General features: G+C 38.9%; 1 long non-coding RNA gene across 1 annotated transcript in view; it reads right to left on the reverse strand.

Annotated features, from left to right (window-relative positions):
• The window catches only part of LOC308510560, a 54,534-nt gene that overhangs the window by 13,583 nt on the left and 21,057 nt on the right, over positions 1–19,894 (reverse strand). The window contains exon 2 of the long non-coding RNA XR_013995369.1: positions 3,429–3,786. This is a non-coding gene — a long non-coding RNA (uncharacterized lncRNA). The remainder of the gene's footprint in view (positions 1–3,428; positions 3,787–19,894) is intronic.

Genomic DNA, 19,894 nt, shown 5'->3' on the forward strand with positions numbered 1-19,894 from the left:
TATGGTATGAAACCTCCTCAGAACTCATTCTGTATTACTCACTTGTCCAAATGGCAGTTGATCTATTTTTCTTAATTGAACATTTTGTTATTAAAGTGAAATAAAAGAGACAAGAGAATCAGGAATTATAATTACAGCTTTCCCCCATTAAAAACCAAAACAGAGGTAAAAAGAGCTGGACAGTTCTGCACCTGAAAGCAGGAAGATGGAATCTCTGAGAATTTCCAAAGTAATAGTTAATATATTTTCCCCCTTTTTGAAAATTCATAATTTCTAAAAATTATTACACATAAGTTAGTATACTCATTTCTCATTTGTGGACCACATGGAAAAAAACTTCATTTTGATGACAGAAGAAAGGAAAAAGCAAAGAGAGGGAATTGTTCAAAACTTTGTTCTCCACAGCTTGGGACTTTTGATTTCTAGGAGGGCAAATAAATAGGACCTGAAATAGGTTAAGACAAAGTGAATTTTCATTTATTAGCAACTAGAAGAGTTTTCTCTATGATCACAAATGCATTCTGATTTAATAATTAAAACAGTAGATTGGTAATAATGTTATCAATGATTAAGAATCTACCATATGCTGGTACTCTACTAAATGCATTACACAAATTATCTAATTTAATTTAATTTTCACTTTACATATTAAGAAACTAATGCTCGTGAGGGTCCCAACACCAAGAAGTAACACAATGTGTTGGTAAGGCCGTCTTTTGGTTTGTTTGAAGTGTGTAATTTGCCTAATGGAGTAATTTTATGGCTGTTTCCAGCAATAGCCACCTGATGCATAACCAATGGACAGGGAAAAGAAGGCTGAACCTAACAGGCAGAATATCCACTCTTTAAAGTGCAGCGCGATCATGGCCAACCGTGTGTCACATTTCAGAGGCTCTCCAGGTCATCGAGAAACAACTAATACTGGGAGAGCATCGGGAGAGAGTTCCCCACTCTCCCCTTCCTTAGACCCACTCCCTCTTTGATTAGGACACATGGGATTGCTTTCACATACTCTCTTCATGAGTTTCACCCATTAGCAATTTCAAGCCATTCAGTCCTTCATTCACTCCAGTGAACAATCTGTTCACCTCCTCTCCACCAATCTATAAGTCTTACTTCCCCAGGACCCAGCTCTCAGCTTCCAGAAAACTGCTACTCTCCATACTGGTCACTCCTCACTTCTTTCTTTCATCACTCCATACAGTGCTTGGAATCTTCCCCAATCAGACTAAGTTCTTCAAGGGCCAAAATTTCACCTCTACTTCTCCTGTCTCTCCAGGTGCCTGTTAAATTAATGCACTGATGATAAGTTTATTCTTCTTTAGGTTGAAGATGTTGAATGCAGAGGATATGACTTCCGAGCCACACTAATCTATTAGGATACCTATGACTCAGGGACTCACTAAGACTGCTTAATGCATTATTCATCCAGTTTATTGATTCTATTTTCCATCTGTAATAAATGTGCATGCCCTCTTCCCAAACAATAGCTCAGTAAGTATAAGATAATTCAACTTCACTTAAAACCTAACACTGGTTTCTATGAGCTGCTTCAGCACTTATGTTTTATGAGCTCAGAGCTCTTGGGTCCATCAAAATTCTTATCTGTAACTGAGTGTTCTTAATTAGATCACTCTGGATTTTGACATCATTTCTCATTAAGTAATTTTACCCATCTGTATTAGTTCGGCTAACCTATGCTATGATATCAAATAAACCCAGATATCTTGGTAGTTTTGTAACACAAAAGTTAAGATTTTGCTCACACATGTCCTTGCTTTGGATAGCCAGGTTCTCCTCTATCCAGTCACCATGGCAAGGAAAGAGAAAGAGTCTAAAAGTGGCTCATATCTCTTCTGCTCACAGTCCAATGGTCAGAACTGGTCACATGGTCCCAACCCACTTGCAAGGGAAGCTGGGAAATGTACGAAAGCACATAGACATTCAGTATGCATTTAACAGTCTATGATATACCATCCTTCAAGGCCCAACTCAAATGTCTTCCTCCACAAAGTTCTCTCCAATCTTCCCCAAATAGGTGAGGTCTCATCTTCACTCCAAATTCCCAACACCACACTGGCCCATGTTCATTTCTTCCATAGTTTATGTTCTCTGCCACAGATGGAATGTGTTTGTTTTATCCACACTTTCTGAACCCTAAGCTCATTGAAGTAGGGGGCTATGTTATATTCAGCTCTTTAAGGAGCCTTTTAAAACCTAGCACTGCTCAAGAATCTTTGCTGAGTTCACAAGAATCAGATAGGGACCGAGGAATGTAGGAATCCAAAAGCACCTTTGAGAAAACAGACGGGGAAAGGGCAGCAAAGTTTATAGTTATTCAGAAGCAAAAGCCTCCCTTTGGAAAATGTTTCCTCATTTTCTCATGCTCAGTGGGCAAGCAAGATGGCATCATTTGAAAACATTGGCCAAGACTGAACAATATATTGCAGATTTGTTTAATATTGGCAGTTTTTTTAAAAAAATGTTCTTTTGAACAGTCTCAGCAAGGGGAAGCTCTCTCTCCCAGAGCAGCTGTAAAAGTTAGAAGGCAACTTTCTGCCCATTCCAAATCACCAGAAGTGAAGTATCAAGTCCTAAATGTCCCCCAGTGACTGCCTGGGCTAGCTGGTGTGGGTTTTTTTCCCTTCTACTTTGCAGAAAGAAAAGACAGTAAAAGTTCCTTCAGCGAGCTGCCAAGGTGCTCCCAGGCCATTGTGCAGAAACATTGTCAGGTTAAATTAGGGAGTACAGACTCCATGAGTGTAAAAAAATCAATACTTGATGGAAGATTGCTCCCCGGAAAATCTGTTTTGATTCCAGGATTAATTCGCGACCAAAGGCTTCTGCAAAATGACAAGCCATTAGTCAGAAAATGAACACATTCTATCCTTGAAATTGGATGGAAATGTGTCAGCTGATTGACCCATTCATTCTCCCCACTCTCTAGTCAGAAAGAGTGGGTGTGGTAGCCATGTGAATTAGTGCCCCAAACCTGGTCCATTTTCAAAACAGGATAAAAAATATATATATTTTTTAAAGTCCAGTGTGAATTGGGAGTAGTCTCCAGGCCATTGTTGGAAAGCTATTGCAAATGTGTTTCATCAAGGCAAATGCATTTGTCTGGAAGGCCCGATTCTCCTGAGTTTTCTAAGCCTCTGAATAAACCCTACTAAAAATCTTAAAATAAAACAAGGCAGAATTTCACCCCCAAAGCAGTGACCTGCAATATTAATGACAATGTAATGTCTTTGTCATATATAAAGTAACATTCTTCTCACTCCTATCCCTTAGGTTTCTGCAATACAAACTTTTGCAAGTGGCAATTTCCAGCTCTTCATTTTTGCTAATGCCATCGGTCTTCGGGGCCTTTCCCAGCTGGGTGGTTAGATCTGCAACAGGAATGAATTTCATGCCACAGAGCCTGATACCTGTAAATACTACTCGCTTTATTCCCTTCAAGTCAAATTCAGTCTCATTCTGAGGCCATCAGTCATCATTAGGAACGTTTCTCCATCTCCAGGGTGATAAAAAGAGCCCAGGAGTTTTGACAGAGCAAATGTTCAGGGATGCTCTTCTATTCTTCCATCCAAATTGGTCGCCACCAAGGCCAGGACTGCACGGTCCCTGGAAGGCAGGTGGTTGTAACTCAGACACAGCAGACCTTGCCAACCTGGAAGTTCCAATGCTAAGAATCAGGCTTCACTCTCCTCTGAGCTTCTCACTATCTTCCCCAAAAGACATACACCTCTCTCTCTTCCTTCTGAAGTCTCTTCAATTAGCTCATCACTGCGAAAACCAAGACAAAGAAAAGGGTTGTTTTCAAATAACCAAGGCTTCCATTCTGTTTGGCAAAATAGCACAAATTTCTGGCTAGCTTTTGGGAATAGGAGAAAGTTAAAGGAAGACAAAACCCACTGAATATGTCAGTAATTCACGCATCCACACACACACACCCCCCAAAAGACCGCTTCCACAGCATCTCCATGAAGCTTTGTTCCACTGCCCTGCCAACCCACATGTAGGCCTCATCTCCCAGTGCAAAAGGACATTTTAATTTACTTGCCAGTGTACTCTGGGCCCACACTATGGCTGCTAGCAGAGTCAAACATGCTGAATGTGTGGGACAGAAGAGGGTCATGATATCAGATGTCTGTATTCATTTTGCCAGGAGAGGAACCACCGAGGCGTCTTTCGCTACAGATACCACAGACAAACACAGCAGCTACACAGCTCCCAACCAGGCAGTAGGAACTCCCTGCAGGAGAGGACCGTGGGCCGGAACTTATCACCATTAGGTAACGTCATTAGGATCCTCTTACTCAGGAGTACATTGAGATGGCAAGAGATAGTCTGAAACCTGCATTAAAAACGAAAAGCTTCAAAATTGCTGTGTAGGCTCTGGTGCTCCAGAGGCCACCAAGAGCTCATTATCCCAGCTTAACAGCTCACCCTCTGACTAGAGCTCATGTTGACAATATTTGACTTTCAGAGAGAAAACCAAAAAGAAAAGAACTTAGACAAGAAAACAGATGCCAGTACCCAATGGATGGCACACCATACCAGCCCATGGTCCAACATATGGCATCTAATTCTGACATTTCAAACTGCTAAAGCAGCCTGGGCTCCTTAGGTACCTGAATTGTACCAGGATACAATTATGATAGCATGAAACTTCACACTTTAAAAAAGTATAGATTATTGTAAAATGAAATAAATAAACTAGATGACTAAACAAAGTTATATGAGGTTTCCTTGGCCTTCTTTGCAAATGGGAAGAAGAAAATTATATTATATTAAACACCAATATGTTCTAGTAACACATTATCATGTTTATTCTTTTGTATGTTTGCAGGCATTGCAGATATTACTAAAATAAAAATAATATTTCGAAAAATGGAGACAGAATTTCCAAAATCCAGCCCATTCTAGCCGTGAAAGAACAGATTCAACTAATATTAAGACCATAATCTCTGAAATCTTTCCCAAGGAAATGAAGATGGAAAAAGTTAGCATTATAAAATATTTCCACCTGCGTACAAGGATTTAAATATTAGGGCTCAGTTGCTGAAAGTTCTCTTTTATTTCTACTTTGGAACTTCACCCTCCCATACACTAGAAACATATTCAGCCTCGTCACAGCAACCTGTGGGGACTAGAACACTGAATAAGGGATCGGGAAACTTAGATCCTACCTCGTCATCCACTGGCTCCAGAATTCTAGGCTCTTCTACAAAGTACAGGACTTTTCTAAACCACAGATAACTAGGGAGATATTTAGATCACGTCTTCAAAATTCCTGGTAGTTCCTTTTGCAGACACATTAAAGAAGAGATGTTTCCACACACATACAATGGAGATGTGGTATTTGTATGTGCTCTGAGAAAGGGGGATTGGAAGTAGGTTCTGCTGAGTCTCCAAATGTGATCAATTTTGAAAGGTAAATGATTACCCAAAACAATGACTAGATCCCCTCTGAGGCAACGTGATGACAAAACTCTCAATTGACTAGTAATGTTTGTTGACAGCGCTTAAATAGCAGTGCCTGTGCATATCCTTTGTTTATATTCTGATAACTGGAAACAAGCCAGCCTGAAATCATGTTGAGAGGGAAAGAAGATATTCAAGATACATTTGCAACTAATTCAAAAGAGTCCTTAAACATTCTAGAAGGAAAGAATTCTTGGTTATTCTCCTCAAACAATAGAGTGAGAATGTGGAAGTGTTAGGGCTAGCAAGGGTGAAAAGATGTTTCTTGAGGAAGTCCTTGCCCACTCTTAAGTAACGCCATGTCCCCAAAAAAGTCACTGACTTATTTGAATCACATTCTCTGGTATGGAATGTTTCATCTTAAGCATTGTTTTTTGAAAGGTTTCAGAGATGTAACCTCTAAACGGTGAGCACAAACGGAAGAGCAGAGAGTCCAGAAGTTCATGAGGAGAACCCACCTCCCGCCCATCTTTCCTTTGTCTTGAACATACTCAGAGGGCTGGGGGTCACAGAAGCCACCAGAGAGCTGTGAAGCAGGGCTACCACAGAGGCTACTGTAGGTGGACCAGTCACCACACACACACACACACACACACACACACACACACACACATTCCCCTTGCCCCAATTCTGAGATACTTTCCGAGCTGTGGAAAGCATCATTATGCCACTGGCATCAGAGCTGAATTTCAGGCTGTCTCACCCTTGCCACATCACTCCCACCTCTACTTTGGTTCATATAGTTCTACTTTCCCTAATTAATTCAGCTTGCAGTGTCCTTTCCCTTCCATCTCAATAGCACTTACCAAGTACACTGACATACATTTCTCCTTGATAATATTTTTGGAGGTCTTCTTTTTTTAAATTAATTTTTATTATTCAATTATAGTTGGCATTCAATATTATTTTATATCAGTTTCAGGTGTAGAGTATAGTACTTAGACATTTAAATAATTTACAAAGTGATCTCCCCAATAAGTTTAGTTCTCACCTGGCACTGTACATAGTTATTACAATATTTTTGGAGGTCTTTGCTCTAAATGGAAGCATGAAACACTAGGGAGGCATTATATTTGGAGTCAAACTGAACTGGGATCAAAAATCTGATTGGGAGACCCTTGAAAAATTACTTAATCTTGCTTAGCCCATTACACATCTGAGAGATCTTGATGAGAAAGAATAGACCTGAGCACTGGTTCATATTGGACGTTTAGTATGTACCTACCATGGCCCCTGCACATTGGACCCTTCTCCACGTACATAGTCTTTATCTTTCCAACTATGCTACGAGCTCTGAAAATGGAGTGACCACTTCTCTTATTAGGTACTTCTAATGTAGCATGGTATGATTTGAAGTTAAAGATAATGAGTTCAAATCTAAGCTCCTCCTCTACCATTCCCCTTCTCACCTGTAAAAGTTTGAACAAGTTATTGGGTCTCTTGATGTCCCAACCTCCTCATCAAGTGGGGCTAAAATAATAATCATCTTATAGGTTTGATGTAAGAACCAATGATATACCGTGTTTCCCCAAAAATAAGACCTAGTTGGACCATCAGCTTTAATGTGTCTTTTGGAGCAAAAATTAATATAAGACCCGGTCTTATTTTAATATAAGACCGGTATAATATAATATAATATAATTAATATAATTAATATAATATAATATAATATAATAAATATAATATAATGTCAGGTCTCACTTTAATATAAGACCCGGTCTTATATACGACCAGATCTTATATTAATTTTTGCTCCAAAAGACGCATTAGAGCTGATGGCCCAGCTAAGTCTTATTTTCGGGGAAACAGGTAAGTACCCAGCACATTACGGACTGGTGTTCGTACACTGAACACTGAACACGGTTCAGTGTTCAAGAAATGAATCACCTTTTTCCTAATAAATGTTCTTTCATTTTTGATAGGCTGTATCTAGATAATGCTTCCACCCAGACCTCAGCATCAAGAGGGATGGGATTTGGTCTTCTAGTTTTTGGTCAAAAATTATCATGTCTCCTTATTCATTGAACACTGGATGAAGGTCTGTGACCCAGAGGAGAACAATTTAACAAGACATCAAAATTAAAAAGCTGGGGCAATTCACTGAGTGAATAAAAGAGAGTTAAATTTAGGATTTAGTGTTAATTCCAGTTTTTCTCTTACTCTTCTCCCCAAACTCATCCTCCTTAGAGGATGGAGCAAGAAAGTCAACCTTAAAAATACTGCATTTATTCTCTTTCCTAGGTGTTGCGAGAGCTATGGAGATGAATTTACAAAGGAAAAAAGATGGCTGGATTATGAAATCTCATAAAGAAAAACTTGAGTAAGATCTTACCACCAAATGAAATTTCTCTGCAGAAGCCAGACAATAAAACTTTTAACAATAATCAGACTTCAGTTTTGAAGTTCATTTAGGCATTTCTTAAAAGAATTTGTTTGTGGGCTTTTTACTATGTCTGATAAAGGACAACGAACTTTATGTGTGACTTTCCATCAGAGTTTGCAGATACAGTTCACAGAAGTTAATGACTTTTTTTCTCTTCAATTTCACCTAGCAAGATAAAACCCAGTTGCTCTAGAGTTTTCCTATAGCAAGGTGACTGGTCAATACCACTACTTGATCTGTCAATGCTATCAAAATATTGTTTAATAATTTAGGAACAACCATGTAATTTTCTTCCCTAGCAAGAGCAAATTAGGCACTTACTAAATAATTGACAAAATACTTAATTCTAGAGACGTCCTAAGGATTTGCTATTATTAAAAAAGAATTTAAAATAAAATTTTCTGTCAATTATTCAACATGTTACTTTTATTTTCATGTTATTTTTATGGCTGATGATGAAAACTATATTAGATTTTGTCCCCCTGCCAACCCAATTTCTTTACTCAAAAGTGGTCTACAAGTGTCTGTATAGGGTATGCCTGGCCAAGATCATTTGGAAAGGTAGACTGGGGCTTAAGTGGGTTAGACAAAGCCCCAGGAACACCAACAGGGGCACCAAGAAGTTTTGGTCTTTAGATTTCTAATCTCAAATAAGGAGATGCTGTCATCAAGAATATCTGCCCATGGAGCCCCTTACCCCAGGCCATCAGCCAAGGCAGGCAGTCCGTCATCATCAGGCTGTCAGGCTGAGGCCTATCTATCAGTCAAGCCCTCTGTTAAATATCCCATATGCAGACTGAAATGCCCTGGGCAGACTCACAATTCATAAACCAGCATATTAACCCTTGACTTTAAGTTATAAGGGTAGGAAAAGAGGAGTACCAAGTCTTCTGTCCCTATTTCAACAGTCATTTTCTGGAATGTTCTCTTCTCGCTGTTCTCGCCCCAAAGGACAAGACCAAGAATAAAACTTTAAATTACTCAAATAAAAATGTCTATCTATCTATCTATCTATCTATCTATCTATCTATCTATCTATCTTTCTCTTTCTCTCTCCAGCATTTGCCTTCATTGACCTAATGTCGAGGCAATGGAGGAGAGCCTCCGTCCACCTCTCTGATACTACCCTCTCCCTCTCTGGCTCATGAACACTGCAGCTTCCCAAGGAGCTGACCTTTCTGTGAGTACTGTTCTAATCCCATTGGCAGCATGAGCGATGGGCTATTCAGAATCCTCAAAACCTGCCCCGGTTACAGAGACCCAAAAGTTATTCTAGAAACTGCCTTTATGGATAGTGATACAAACAATCAGAATTCCAGCAGAGGACAATGTTCTAACAATGCCTAGCTCTTGGGTTGTGAAATTCAGGCTATTTTGTATATAGAATGTCATGATCAAATACACACATCATAGCAATTGAGATAATTAAAGAGTAATTTAACCTTTTCTTGAATCTCTCAAGGAACATTAGCAATAGCACTTCTTTAAATGTCTTGTTCTTTTTCCCTCTTATTTTCACACATCTTGTGGCCCTTTAGAAATGTTCACCCTATAAGCCTCCTTCTCTCAACTCTGTGTTCCTGATCTTGGCACCTGTCCCCATCCACGCAGGCTTTGGCTTTTGTTCCCTTCCCCTTTTCGTTCCACCATTAGTCCGATTTCTACCTACCCCATCATAAAGCCTGTGAACTTGACCGGCAAGAAGAGCTTAGAGTAATAAACATGAAGCTTATGTTCTAGTGAGCGAATACAAATAATAAATAAATAGACAGTAAACCAAAATGATCAAATAGAGTGTGTTTTCTGATAGACATAGTGCTACAAAGAAAATAGAAGATGGCAAAGTGAAAAGGAGAGCTGGCAGGGGAGGAGAACCAGGGTCATGTAGATTAGACAGTCAAGAAAGACATTTCCGAGGAAGTGACTTCAAAGCTGACATCTAAATGACAAGAGAAAGCTAGTCTTGCAAACTGGCAGATAAGAGAAAAGGTTTTTAGGAAGAGGGAACAGCTACAGCAACAGCTTAAAATGCAAATAAGTTTAGCATAATGGTACCTATGTAGCAGAGGAAGAGAGATATCTGGAACTAATTTGTAGAACTACCTCCTTTTACCTCTTCTATCAACGCCCTGAAGCCTGAACACAGCTAAGGTGCAGCCCCCAAACGGAGGGCCGCAATAGACTGCATTACTCTTTATCAGTGTTCTGTGTCCCACCTTTGTGGGGGCTATACTACCCACCCCATTGAACTCAGGTGGGGTCATTGACTTGTTTGGGCCAATGATGTGTGATATGCATCACTTCCAGGCAAAAGCTTTTGTAGGCAAATTGTACTTCATCATGTCCTTTGTCTTTCCGCTCTGTCAAGACACCGGCAGTGTTCCAGAAAATGGCTACACTGTAGACTGGGTCCTGGAACGAAGAGGCAATAATGTGGATTAAAGCCTTAGCCAATCCACTTTATATCTTTGTTGTTTAACTGCTGTGTTTAGGGGTTACTTGTTAGTGCAGCGTAATTCTGCCCAGCCTAACTCATAGAGTGCTTGAGCAATACCCTAAAATGACTACAGTTCTAAATAAAAGTACCCAACTGGCCTCCCAGAATTCCCCACACACACCCAGCCACAACTATATGAGAGTTTCCAGAGAATACATGTGGTCCATCCAGAAGTCTATTATGGGTGATGTCATAAGAATGGCGGCAGCGGGGCACACTTTTTGAGTTCTCCTCCAGATCTTATCTCAAATGGGACATATAACCCATCAAAGCACTCTCTGCTCATCACACAGAGCAGCTAAGAGACTCGTGGAAGGATTACTTGAAGGTGCGCAAATTGGGCAAGCATGGGAAGAGGGAAGGGAACAGAGTGGAGACGCAGCCCACATCTGCGGCAGTGGAAACGTGGTCCACACCTGGTGCAGTGGAAACATGGCAGGCGGCTGCAGCAGTGGAAACCCAGCCAGCATCTGCAGCTGTGGAAATGCGGCTGGCACCCGCAGCTGCAGAGACACAGAGGAATCCCAGGACAGAACAGAGAACACAAAAGCCAGGAGGTGGGCTCTTTCCCTGAGTCCCACAGCTGATCTCTCCCACTGAGGGGGCAGCTAGGTCGGCCCTAATTCGGACAAAGAACACAGACTCCATACCTGGGCCCCTCCCCCCCTTCCAATCCTACCACTGCCTTTCCAGAAACTTAAACTGGCCCCTGAACTGAGGAGTAGTGTCAGATTACAGAGGAGCCATAGTGCTCAGGCTCTGGGAAGACTGGCAGGCAGCTCTGACACAGGGAAGAGGCTGGTAAGAGTGTGATTTTTGCTGGGCTAGGAGAGAAGAGACTCTTCCACCCCCAGCCACCACCTTTTCTGACCTGCAGGAACAGTGTGACATGGCTGGGCTGGGAGAGAGAAGACCTCTCCATCCCCAGCCCCCACCCTTTCTGGCCTGCCTAGGGCGGGGCAAGTACAACTGCAGAGGCACTCCCAGAGATCAGCAGTAAGCAGCAGATGCAGCTCCCAGCTTTCAGCAGCTTAGAAATCTCCTGCCCGCCACACACAGACACACACACACACACACACACACACACACACACACAAGAAGTGCCCTAAGACTCAAGAGTACTGGACACAGTGCTGGTGTTACTATTAGTGTGTATATGTGCAGGCAAGGGCAGAAACTGCACTGACTTTGTAAAAACTACCATCCAGACTACTCTGCCCCACGCATCTAAATCTGCAGTCCCAAAATCACTCTGGGAACCAGGTGACCGGTTCTGCCTGCGTAATAGGCAGGGGACTCTTGGTACAGCAGAGGACAACCTGGAAATTACTTGGTGGACTTAAGCCAAGACCGGTGCTGCTTTTTGTTTTGCTTTGTTTTGTTTTGTTTGTCTTTATATCTTTGATATCTTTGCCTGTGTTGAGTGGGGGTTGTCGGTTGTTTTTAAGTATGAACATATTTGATTTTTTCTTTGTAGTTGTTGTTGTCATTGTTGTGCTTGGTGATTTGCTTTGTTCTGAAATTGCCCTACCAGGGCCCAGCTTAAGACGCACAAGATTCAACATATCCAGAGGCCAACTCCAGACCAAACCAGAGTACTACAGGGTTTGACCTACAAGTCACACACTCAGAGGGAATTCTCTATAGGCACAAGAGCCCATAGAAGCCAAACCACATTTAAGCGGTCAACCCTCACGCAGCAGAACACCCTGCGGTGGGCAAAGCCAAGTCACACAACTAGTCAGCCTACTCATAAGTGAAAAGCAATTAAAGATCTTCTTTAACAGGACAATACACACAACACAAGAGTCACCTTTGGAGCACACGCAGAGAAGAACGAAGTAGTGCAAGTCAAATATAAAGGACACATGCTACATAAGATAACACAGCAAGAACTAAGAACTCTACGGGATCTACCTAACACATCAAAGCAAACACAGAGAGTCAGCCAGAATGGGGAAACAAAGAAACATGTCCCAAATAAAAGAACAGAAGAAACCTCCAGAAGTGGAACCAAATGAAACAAAGGTAACCAACCTATCAGAGACAGGATTCAGAACACTGATGATAAGAATGTTTAAGGAGCTTAGAGAAGACATAAAGAAGGATGTAGAAATCATAACAAACAACCAGTTAGAACCAAAGAACACAATTACCGAAATTAAGAACTCACTTGGAGGAATTACCAGCAAGTTAAATGAAGCAGAGAATCAAATCAGTGACTTAGAAGACAAGTTAGCAGAGATCACCCAAACAGAACAACAGAAAGAAAAAAGAATAAAAAACAATGAAGATGGTTTAAGAGACCTCTGGGATAACATCAAGTGCAACAACATGTGCATCATAGGAATACCAGAAGGTGAAGAAAGGAAGCAAGGGATTAAGAACATATTTGAAGTAATAATGTCCGAAAACTTCCATAACCTGATGAAGGAAACCAACTTACAAACCCAGGAAGTGCAGAGAGTTCCAACCAGGATAAACCCAAACAGGTCCACACCAAGACACATTATAGTTAAAATGGCAAACCTTAAAGACAAAGAGAGAATCCTAAAGCAGCAAGAGAAAGACAGAGGGGTACATACAAGGGAACTCCCAGAAGATTATCAAATGACTTTTCTACAGAAACATTGAAGGCCAGGAGGGAGTAGCAGGAGATACTAAAAGTGATGGAACACACAAAGGCCTACAACCGAGATTGCTTTATCCAGCAAGGCTATCATTTAAAGTTGATGGAGAGAAAAAGAGCTTCCCAGAAAAGAATAAGCTAAAGGAATTTATTACCACCAAGCCAGCATTGCAAGAAATACTAAAAGGACTTCTGTAAATAGAAGAAAGATGAAAACAATCTAACTACAAATTAAAAATGGCAATAACTATGTACCTATCAAAAATCACTTTAAATGTAAATGGATTAAATGCTCCAATCAACAGACATAGGGTGGCTGAGTGGATAAGAAAGTAAGACCCTTGTATATGCTGTATACAAGAGACTCACCTCAAATCAAAAGACACACACAGGCTGAAAGTGAAGGGTTGGAGTAAGATATTTCATGCAAATGGAAATGAGAAAAAAGCTGGAGTTGCAATACTTATATCTGACAAAATAGATTTTAAAATGAAGAATATATTAAAAGACAAAGATGGGCACTATATAATAATAAAGGGAAGAGGACATAACCCTAGTAAACATCTATGCACCCAACATAGGAGCACCTAAATATATAAAACAGATACTGACTGACATAAAGACAGAGATCAACAGTAACACTATCATAGTAGGGGATTTCAACACACCTCTGACCACAAGGGACAGGTCTTCCAGACAGAAAATCAATATGGAAACAACAGCCTTAAATGATACATTGGAACACTTGGATTTAATCGATATTTTCAGAGCATTTCACCCCAATGCTGCAAAATACACGTTTTTCTCAAGCGCACATGGAACATTTTCCAAGATAGACCATATGTTAAGCCACAAAACAAGTCTTGATAAATTTAAGAAAATTGAAATCATACCAATTGTCTTCTCTGACCACAGTGCTATGAAATTAGAAATGAACTACAGGAAAAAAACTGGAAGACACACCAATTCATGGAGGTTGAATAACTTATTACTAAATAATGAGTGGGTCAACCAGGAGATCAAGGAAGAAATCAAAAGATATCTCGAGACAAACAAAAATGAACACATGACGACTCAAAATCTATGGAATGCCGCAAAAGCAGTCCTAAGAGGGAAATTCATAGCATTGCAGGCCTACCTAAAGAAACAAGAAACATCACTAATCAACAGTTTATCTTCACACTTAAGGGATCTAGTAAAAGAATAGCAAAATAAGCCCAAAGGGAGCACAAGGAAGGAGATAATAAAGATCAGAGCAGAAATAAATGAAATAGAAACCAGAAAAACAATAAAGAAGATCAATGAATCTAAGAGTTGGTTCTTAGAGAAGATAAATAAAATTGACAAACCTTTAGCCAGACTCATTAAAAGAGAGAGAGAGAGAGGACCCAAATAATAAAATCAGAAATAAAAGAGAAATGACAACAGACACCGCAGAAATACAAAAAAAATTTAAGAAATTACTATGAGCAACTATATGCCAACAAATTTGACAATCTGGAAGAAATGGACAATTTTCTAGAGGCATAAAACCTTCCAAGGCTAACTCAAGAAGAAAAAGAAAACCTGAATAGACTGATTACCACCAAGGAAATTGAATCAGTAATCAACAATCTCCCAACAAACAAAAGCCCTGGACCAGATGGCTTTACAGGTGAATTTTTCAAAACGTTCAAAAAAGAATTATCACCTATTCTCCTCAAGCTCTTCCAAAAAATCCAGAAGGAGGGAAGACTCCCAAACACTTTTTACAAAGCCACTATCACCCCGATCCCAAAATCAGACAAAGACACCACAAAAAAAGAAAACTACAGGCCAATATTGCTAATGAACATAGATGCAAAAATCCTCAACAAAATATTAGTGAACAGAATTCCGCAACACATTAAAAATGTCATACACCATGATCAAGTGGGATTCATCCCTGGTATGCAAAGGTGGTTCAACATCCGCAAATCAATTAATGTGATACACCACATTACAAAATGAAATTATCAAAAAAAGTAAAATTATCAAAAAGTAAAATTATCAAATCAATTAATGTGATACACCACATTACAAAATGAAAAATAAAAATCACATGATCATATCAATAGATGCAGAAAAAGCATTTGATATAATACAGCAGCCATTTATGATGAAAACCCTTAAGAAAATGGGACTAGAGGGATCATATCTCAACATAATAAAGGCCATATATGACAAACCCACAGCTAACATCATACTCAATGGGGAAAAGCTAAAACCATTCTCCCCAAGGTCAGGAACAAGGCAAGGTTGCCCACTATCTCCACTTCTATTCAACATAGTGCTGGAAGTTCTAGCCACAGCAATCAGACAAGAAAAAGAAATAAAAGGCATCCAAATTGGTAAGGAGGAAGTAAAATTATCATTATATGCAGATGATATGATACTATATTGAGAGAACCCTAAAGACTCCACCAAGAAACTATTAAAGCTGATAGATAAATTTAGTAAAGTAGTAGGATACAAAATTAATATTCAGAAATCAGTTGCATTTGTATGTACCAATAATAAAACATCAGAAGGAGAAATTAAAAAAACAATCCCATTTACAATTGCTCCAAAGACTATAAAATACCTGGGAATAAATTTAACCAAAGAAGTAAAAGATCTGTACTCAAAAAATTATAAGACACTGAAGAAAGAAATGAAAGAAGTTATAAATAGATGGAAACACATATCATGTTCATGAATAGGAAGAATTAATATAGTTAAAATGTCCATACTGTCTAAGGTAATATACATATTCAACGTAATTCCTATCAAACTACCAATGACATTTTCCATAGAAATAGAACATATAATCCTAAAATTTATATGGGACCATAAAAGACCCCGGATAGCCTCAGCAATCTTGAGAAATAAGAACAAAGCGGAAGGTATAACAATATCTGACATCAAATTATACTACAAGGCTGCAGTAATCAAAACAGCATGGTAAAAATAGACACATAGATCAATGGAACAGAATAGAGAGTCCAGAAATAAATCCATGTCTATATGGTCATTTAATGTACAACAATGGAAGCAAGAATGTACTGTGGGGTAAAGACAGTCTATTCAATAAATGGTGCTGGGAAACCTGGACAGACACATGTAAAAAAATGAAGCTGGACCATCTCCTTACACCATATACAAAAATAAATTCAAAATGGCTTAAAGACTTAAATGTAAGATCTGAAACCATAAAATTCCTAGAAGAAAATATAGGAAGAAACTTCACAGACATTACCCGGAGTAGGATTTTTACTGATATATCCCCTCGCAAGAAGGAAGTAAGAGAAAAAAATAAACATGTGGGATTACATCAAACTAAAAAGTTTTTTCACAGCAAAGGAAACCGTCAATAAAACAAAAAGGGATCCTACTGAATGGGAAAAGATATTTGTCAATGATATTTCTGATAAGGGGTTAATATCACAAATCTATAAAAAACTCACTCAACTCAACTCCAAAAAAACAAACAACCCAATTAAAAAATGGGCAGAGGACATGAAGAGACATTTTTCTAAAAAGGACATACAGATGGCAAACAGACATATGAAGAGATGTTCAACCTCACTAACCATCAGAGAAATGGAAATAAAAACCACAATGAGATACCACCTCACCCCAGTCAAAATGGCTATCATCAATGAATCAACAAACAACAAGTGCTGGCGCGGATGTGGAGAAAAGGGAATGCTTGTGCACTGTTGATGGGATTGCAGATTAGTGCAGCCTCTATGGAAAACAGTCTGGAGGTATCTCAGGAATCTGAAAATGGAACTATCTTACGATCCAGTAATTCCACCCTCCCTGGACATCACAGCAGCTTCACACTGCCATCACCACTTCCCACCAGTCCCTGCATATCAGGTATTATTCAGGATTTTGAGACATGGGTGAAAAAATGGAAAAAAATATATATAATTCAGGGAAAAAGTATCATACATTGTGTTGAGAGTATAAATTGATACAACGATCAGGATTTTTTAAAAGGTGTACAATTCAATGTTTAGAAATTTATATTAAAAATAATTAATGGTAAATGAAAAATTTAATCATAAAAAATTTAATCATAAAGTTGTGATTTATAGTTTATAATGTGGTCATGTCTTTTGTATGTCTTTCATGAACTGTCATTCATGTACTTTGACCATTTTTTTTTCCACTTCCAATTATAACATCCTATAATATTTTCTCTGTCCCAACCCTTTTCCCTTATCAAATTGGTTTTCAAGTTTTGTCTTTGAGGTAGAGCCTATCATGTCATCACAGGGCCCTGGATAGTACCTGTAAATGAAGGAAGCAGAAGTAATTAAGGTTAAATAAGGTAATAAGGGCGAGCCCTGATTCGATGGGATTAATGTTCTCATAAGGAGAGATACCAAAGAACTCATTCTCTTTCCTTCTCCACTATGTGAGGACACACTGAGAAGGTAGTTATCTACAAGCTAAAAAGCAGGTCCTCACCAAGAACCAACACCCAGCACCTTGACCTTGGACTTCTCAGTCTCCAGAACTGTGAGAAATAAATTTTTGTCATTTAAGCCAACCAGTCTATGACATTTTGTTGTGACAGCACAAGCTGACTAACAGCCATTTCCTATAATCATTCTTTTACAGTCTACTTCCATCTTGGCATCTGCTTCCATCTTGGCATCTGCTTGGCATGATGCTCTTACCATCAGGCAAGAGGTAACATCACTTGTCTAAGATCACAAAACTGATTACAGACTAGGCTAAATCAGAACCCTTAATTGCCAGAATCCCTGAATCCCTGTTTTAGTCAGAGAATAACTAATATTTTCATTCTACCTGGAAGAATAGTAGTGCTATTAACAAAAATAAGATCCCAGACAAGAAAAAATGCAAAGGGACTTTTTTAAGAAGAATTTTTTTTTTTAAAAAAAAGATCAAAACCATGAATAATAATACAATAATAGATATGTATGTATCAACGATTACTTTGAATGTAAATAGATTAAATGCTCCAATCAAAAGACAGAGTGGGCTGAATGGATAAGAAAACAAGATCCATATATATGCTGCCTACAAGAGACTCATTTCAGATGTAAAGACACTCACAGACTGAAAGTAAAGAGATAGAAAAAGATATTTCATGAAAATGGAAACAAACAAAGCTGAGGTAGCAATACTTATAGCAGACAAAATAAACTTCAAAACAAAGGCAAAAGGAGACAAAGAAGGACCCAGTAATTTCACTTTCGGGTATTTATCTGAAGAAATCCAAAACACTAATTCGAAAAGACATATGCACCCATATATCCATTGCAGCACTATTTACAATAGCCAAGATATAGAAGCAACCTAAGTGCCCATCAATTGATGAATGGATAAAGAAGACATGGTAAATACATACAATGGATATTACTCAGTCATAAAAAAGAATGAAATCTTGCCATCTGCAACCATATGGGTGGACCTAGACTGTATTGTGCTGTGTGAAATAAACAGAGAAAGACAAATACCATATGATCTCACTTATATGTGGAATCTAAAGAACAAAATAAACAAACAAACAAAACAGAAACAAACTCCTAAATACAGAGAATAAACTGATGGTTGCCAGATGGAAAAAGGGTTAGGAAGGTGGGTGAAAAAGATGAAGGATTAAGAAATGCAAAGTGGTAGTTACAAAATAGTCAGGAGGATATGAAGTACAGCATAGAGAATATAGTTAATAATGTTGGAATAACTATGTATGGTGCCAGGTGGTTACTAGACTTATCAGGGAGATTACTGCATAAATTATATAAATGTCTAACCACTATGCTGTACACCCGAAATTAATATAAAATGATATTGAATGTCAACTGTAACTTAAAAAATATAATTTTTATAAAATTTTTTTTTTAATTTAAGTAAAAAGAATCATACATATGTTTGACAATTTATATAGAATTCCCCAGCCCCAGGAGTGGTCCCAAACACAACATTTTGATTTGCTTGTAAAGCTTTACTAATGGGGGAGGACAATGAAAGTTGAAATAGAAATCAGGTTTCTTTCTTCCCTACCTCCCGTCTTACCCAGGGGGAAAACATATTCTATTACCAGCATAACACAGATATTAAGACCTATGAATCAGAAAAGGTAGCTGGTGTCTGTAGAGTTTCATTGCTTAATGAAACAGAATCCAGCAAAGGGTGCCATGGTGGTGTTAAAGGCCTGGAGATGTTTTCCTCTGGCTGGTGTCTGGGCTGCAGAAAAGTTATCTGCACATTTCCAAAAAGAAAAAAATCTAGAGTTACCATTTCAAGGGCGCTGGACAAAATAGGTAGGTAGCCAGCCTTTGGCTTGAATAAAAGGATGTGATATATATCCCAGAAAAATAAATAACCTCAGTGCTGCTCAGGCCCTTTCTCATCACACATGATGACTATTACCCTCCAGTTCCTCACCCCCACCCTACCCTCCACACACAGGCACACACACACAGAGTCTCACATCTCACATACTCACATTCACACTCCCATTTCCTACTCCAACACACCTGTCCCAGTCAGGCACTATATCAAGCAACATTCAAAATAGTATCAAAATCAAGTTTAATATTTTTTCCTTGGAGTCCTTCAGCATGGCTATATGAAACACCTTATGGTATAGAAATGGCTGGAGTGCAGAGCCTTTATTTTGGGGTGATAGGTATGAAATTAAATAAAACAATAATCCAGATAGTTCGGCTAACAGAGTCTCAGCAGTAAGCTTATATTACACCCAGGGGGGCTGAGATTACTAGGAAAGAAGTAAAATGTCTCAGGATTAAGCAGGACTCTAGCTGTTTTCTACCAGGAAATCCTCAATGGTGTTGAATGTGCATAACTTCAAAAATTACTCAGCAAAAACAAGTGAAGGCAAAGAGACAGACAG

Source organism: Rhinolophus hipposideros (genome assembly GCF_964194185.1).
Source record: "Rhinolophus hipposideros genome assembly, chromosome: 18".
NCBI lineage: Eukaryota > Metazoa > Chordata > Mammalia > Chiroptera > Rhinolophidae > Rhinolophus > Rhinolophus hipposideros.